Genomic DNA, 6,046 nt, shown 5'->3' with positions numbered 1-6,046 from the left:
CGGCTGCAGCTTCGCATTAAAATGCAAAAGTAGCGAACAGATTGATGCCTTCGGGTGGGAGGTGACCGTAACAAACTATTTTCGGGCCGCATGATGCTTCTATTTTACGTCTTGCAACAAAGAATTTGCGAAAATTATTTGGAAAATTTACATGCAGACCATTCAATTCTTATATATTTACATACATAAAATATGAACTTCAATTTTTACAGATATACCAACTTCCCAATGGACTAAAAAGTGTAGTAAGCTTTCCAATTAAAAATGATGATGTTTTCTATGTGATGCGAAAGATTTGAACGATATAAATGTAAAAATTAAAATATGTTTGTTAGATATTTGAACATAAGAATTAGGGTATGTGTGTAAATGTCCCATTTGATTAATATAATTCAATAATAGTTATCAACAAATTTTTATCATTTGACATGAATTTCGAGATAATTTTAAATAATACATGTTCCCGATTCAAATTCGACATCATCCAAGATCTCGATTTCACCAAGCTTATAGTCAAATTGACCGTCTCGACAACAATGAAACCAATATTGTTCAATCTAAGTCCAACCAGGCTTAGATAAAACCATTAAATCATATTTGGAGGCTTTGGATAGTTTATTGGAATGTCAAATAAACTCCAAATTTGGGTACCTGTAGTCAGATTGTGCACCTCAATGAAAGGAATCTAACGACCCTAAGCTCCCTTTATTCTAAGTTTACTAAGGCTCTAAAATCATAAAAAAATATCATACGATCAAGGGGGATCAATATAGGATGTGTGATCAGGTGGTTGGGAAACTTATTCGCTAAAAAAATTAAAATACTCCACATGTAAGGCTTATAAATAGACCACCTCTCTTTATGTGAAGGGAGAGGAGAAGAAGTCAAATTCTATTATTGTTCTCGACTAAAGAAACAATGATAATTTTCAGCCTGAATACTGTCTAATAAAGTATCTCGTGCACAGGATAATAAAATATATTGAATATGGTGTAATGAAGTTTTTGTAGTACAAGATAAAGAAGTATCTCGAATATTGTATATTGATATATCCCAAACAAAGTGTATCAAAGACCCAATGATAGCTTCCAACGACAATCACTTACGATCGTTGTATTCGAAATATGGTAACTTTCTCCTAAATCTTGATTTTTTATCTACACTTGTGCATACAAACATTGTACATGGTTTTGTCATTGTAACATTTTTTCTTAGTTTGGTGGTTGTGCAAAGTTAGAGAGATAAGTATTCTGGGAGGTTTAGATTAGAGTTTTCTGGGTGACATACGGGGCATACAGTTATGAGGACTCTATATGTGGCCACAACTGACACCGTTGCCAAAAGGAAATAACTAATTAATGAGCTAATCATATCTATGACTCGAGATAGGGTAGATAGACATATGCTCCTTTTGTCACTACTTTATTTACATTTTTAAACTTCAAACCTACAACCTAGTTAGTTATTCACAAGAGAAAAGTATTTTTTATCAATCTTAAATTTTACCTTATTGATTGTTCTAGATAAGTTTTAACATAGGATTAAAATTGTAACTTAGGAGTAGTGATAACAAAATCACTTTATTGATACTCCAAACTAGAACCTTATAATAGTAGACTAGAACTTTACCTAAAGTAATTTCTTCAGCGGTTCCATGTGGGATCGATATTCAAGACTAAAAAAATTCCTATATTACTTGAACGATGTGTGCACTTGCATTAATACCTAGTGAATAGTGTTTAGCCGTGGTAAATCTTGAGTTACATAATTGATAAAATATATTTTAAAATTATAATATTTAAACTCTCAAATGACTAGGTATATCGTAGAGAAAGTAGCAGTCAATCACCGGTTTACTACATTAGTAAAATCCTTTCTGACACAAAAATTTGTTATATGTTGACTAATAAAATGGCTCTAGGACCACTATTCTCGGCTCAAAACTTACTTATTTTCAGGCACCTACTATTAGTTTCTACACAAATTTTCCTTCGAGGGTTTTAGAGGCATCAAGAAGACCAATGAAGTGGTCCATAAAATTAAGAGATTTTGATGTCCAGTTTTTGCTGAGGCTAGATATCAAATCACAAGTGCTCATCGACTTTGGTAGAATGTATAATTCATACCCCTATCCAGTCAGTTGTTCCTCTCTCAAAGTCTTCAATATGAAGTTTATACTTTGATGGAGCTTCTAGGAATTCTGGAGCTAAAGTCGGAGTCGTGCTTATCTCTCATAAGCAAGAATTTTAGGAGATAGACTTGGTTTGAAATTTTCTACGATAAATAATGTTGTTGTGTATGACCACCCATATCATCGAATTAGAACTCACCAGGAATTGTGAGGTTCATTGCTTAATCATGTATATTGATTCTTATTTTATAACCTATCAGATGGAGAGGGCTTCAATATTCATAATCCACAGTTGGAACAATATCTCACCTTGAGGAATCACTCATTATTCATTATCAAACAAATTAGATAATTAAAATACTCTAGGAGAAAATTTTTTGGGTTGATGCCCTTTCTACGCTAGCCATTTCAATAACAATATATTCTTATAAAAGGAGACAAATTGAAAATTTCTAGCCCTTAGGAGATACACTCTATCTAAGAAATGAATGAAACTTTCTGGATGGATCCTATCAACTCCTACACATTTAGAAGGGGGCATTTCCTGAAGAAATGAATGAAGCCCACAGGGTCAGGAGGCAAGCAACAAATTTCACCAATATAAATGGTGAACTTTACAAAAGATCATTTACTAGGGCATATAATAAACTCTTTTCTCCGAATGAAATTGACTACACATTGTGAAAAATTCCCATGGGGCTATGTGGTGAACACTTTAAAGGAAGATATCTCGCTCTCAAGATAACGAGACATGGGTATTACTAGCCAACGATGAAGCAAGATGTACAAAATTTCACCATAAAATGTAAAAATTGACAGTTTCATTCTAACCTCACACACATACACACACACACACCACTGAAAAAGCTAACATCTCTTCAATGCCCTCACCCATTCGCTCAATGGGGATGTATATCACGAGATCATTTTCTATGGTTGTTGGGCAATGTAAGTTTTTGATTTTGGTCATTAATTACTTCACTAAGTGGGTGGAGGCGGAGGCCCTGGCCAAAATTACATCGTATGGAAGAACATATTTTGCCACTTTGGTACTCCATAAAAAATTATTACTGATAACATAACCTAGTTCAATGTAAACGCCTTTACTTCCTTATGTAAGGATGTCCACATCCAACTCCTACATACGACTGTATCTCATCCTAAATTGAATGGTTAAACTAAAGTAACCATCATACCATACTCAAGAGGCGAAAAGCTTATCTCGGGAAGGCTTAAAGGCAATGACCCTAAGAACTCATTAATATTCTTTGGGCTTATCGCACCACTTCTCATACTCCAATCACGAAACATCATATAATCTTTTTTTTTTTTCAATATGAAAGCAATTATACTTGTTGATACTGAAATCTCAAGCCTCTAACTTCAAGATTTCAATCCTGATGCGAATATTGCAAAACTCTAACAGAATTTGAATGTTCTTCTAGAAATCAATGAAGCGACCTTTCTCAAAGCTGCTTCGTGCAACCATAGAGTAACCCGTTATTTCAACAAAAGAGTAAAACCTCGACCAATCTCCCTCGGGGACATGGGTTTGCGAAGCCTTGAGGCCACATAAATCCCTTTTTATTTAAAATGTTAATTACGTCAAGGAATCTAAAACATCTATAAACCACAGTTAACATAGCTATTACTAATGATTGTTTCTCTTACCCAAGACAGCTATCATGATAATTACATCACAACAGAATCATTCCCAACTAATTAATGAAAGATTTACACACACACCACTTAATTCCTCACTATTTACATATCTAACACCTAAACTTTAATTTTTACCCTTACATCATCATTCCTATGCAGGAAACGTGTACTCTATTTCTTAAAAAGTTAAGAAGTGATGTTTCTTGTGTGATATGATGGATGGGGTGGTAAAAACGTCAAAAGAAAAATTTGTGTTCGATATGTAAATACATAGAAATTGGGTGCTATGTACATAAATGCGTCATAATTAAAATGCATAACCATCATAATTAAAACCCTAAACCCTAAACCCTATTTGCTTCAATTTATGTAGGAATTGCTAATGGAAGAAAAAAATCATGAGATCCAGCTATGTCAAAATAATTCATTATATGATTTGTTAAGTATATCGGTTCACGCTTCTCTAACATAAAAAAATGTGAAATTACAAATATGATAATCACAGATGTACAATAATAGTTTATAACGGTTATATTTGGGGTACAACATATGTAGTTCAAAGTTATACCTGCACAAGTTGGTCACAAATGTTGTAGTTGGTTGCTACACATGCAGTAGTTGGCCATAAAAGATGTAGACAGTAGTTGCAGTAGTAGCAGTTGCCTATAGATATCATAGTTGGTGAATGTAATATCGTTAGTTAGTTACAAAAGTCATAGTTGGTGATTGTAATAGCATTAGTTTGTCACAGAAGTTGTAGTTGGAAGTTGGAGTAGCAGTTGGCTATATAGATCTTAGTTGTCGACATATGTTGCAATTGGAAGATGTAATGACAGTTGGTCACATAGACCTTAATTGATAGTTGTAGTAGCAGTTGACCACATAGATCGTAGTTGGAGGTTATATTAGTATTTTACCATTTAGGTCGTAGTTAGTGCAACACTAGTTGGTGACTGCAACCATTTTCTTGGGTTTACTATTTTACTCCAGAGACAATACTTAATAGTATAAGATGTAAGGAAAAATACATGTGTTAGGAGCCACCAGTGTATTTTGCTGCAATAGTTGTAAGTAGTGTAATACTGGCTAGTGGTCGACGATGATAGATGGTGATGGACTGTAGTGGTCGGCCACTACGTAGGTTGGGATTTATAATCGATGTCAAAATATGAACTTATACATTGTCGCATTTGAGATCAGACATTGACATGCAAGTCGTCAACAACAACAAGCAGGGGTGACTGATAATGGTTGACACCGGTTGATGGGCGGTGGCCAACGGTGTTTGGTCGGTACGGAGCCCGAAGTTATTGACGGGTCTTTAGTACAATGTTATACATTACGATCGTATTTGGGATACAACGTCAGCAAGCAGAGGTCAATGACGATAGACAGCAGAGGTATGACTGGTAGTGATTGACAACGTCGTTGCTGAAAGTTATCGTCTGGTCTTCAACATATAACAAGCTTTGAAATTCCTTCTTCTCTCCTATTTCTCCTAAGGTGAAGAGAGGGGGTCTATTTATAGACTTTAAGGGATGAGTGTTTTGGTCCATATGCGAATAACTCCCCCAACCACTTGATAAGATGACTCATATTGATCTCCATTGATCATAGAGGTTCTTTAATGAATCGAGCGTCGTAATGACCTCAAAATGGAGCGATCTTTGGATTGTCGAATCCCTCTCATGTCATATTTGGAGTTTATTTGACCATTTAATAGCACCTTGATATGTGCTTGATTGGACTAAGATTGAATCAACTTTGATACCAACAAGTTCATCTTGTTGAGACGATATTTTGACTATAATTTCTTGAAATCGGGGCCTGACTGATCATGAATTTGAATACAAAATATGTACTATTAAAAAATGTATCAAAATTCATATTTGAAGATAAAAATTTATTGACGATGCTTCAACACAAGTCTTTTTTTTTGTCATTTGGTCGAGATATAAAATTGTCTATTAAGATTATATTTATTATATATAGGAGCATTTGTTGATGACCTTTTATTAGTTAAAACATCACACACATATATATATATATAAAATATCATCTTTATAGTTTATATAAAAAAATCATCAAGCTATAAATTTATATTTTACTATTTATATAATGTTAAATTTATTTTGGTGCATTCATATTCGTACTTTTTTCATTTAGATATTATTTTTAAATAATTTTTGAATAAATTAATAATAATAATAATAATAATAATAATAATAATAATAATAATAATAATAATAAATG

The sequence above is a fragment of the Phalaenopsis equestris genome, unplaced genomic scaffold (assembly GCF_001263595.1).
Source record: "Phalaenopsis equestris unplaced genomic scaffold, ASM126359v1 Scaffold000002, whole genome shotgun sequence".
Lineage (NCBI taxonomy): Eukaryota > Viridiplantae > Streptophyta > Magnoliopsida > Asparagales > Orchidaceae > Phalaenopsis > Phalaenopsis equestris.
Note: the sequence above shows the minus strand (reverse complement) of the source record.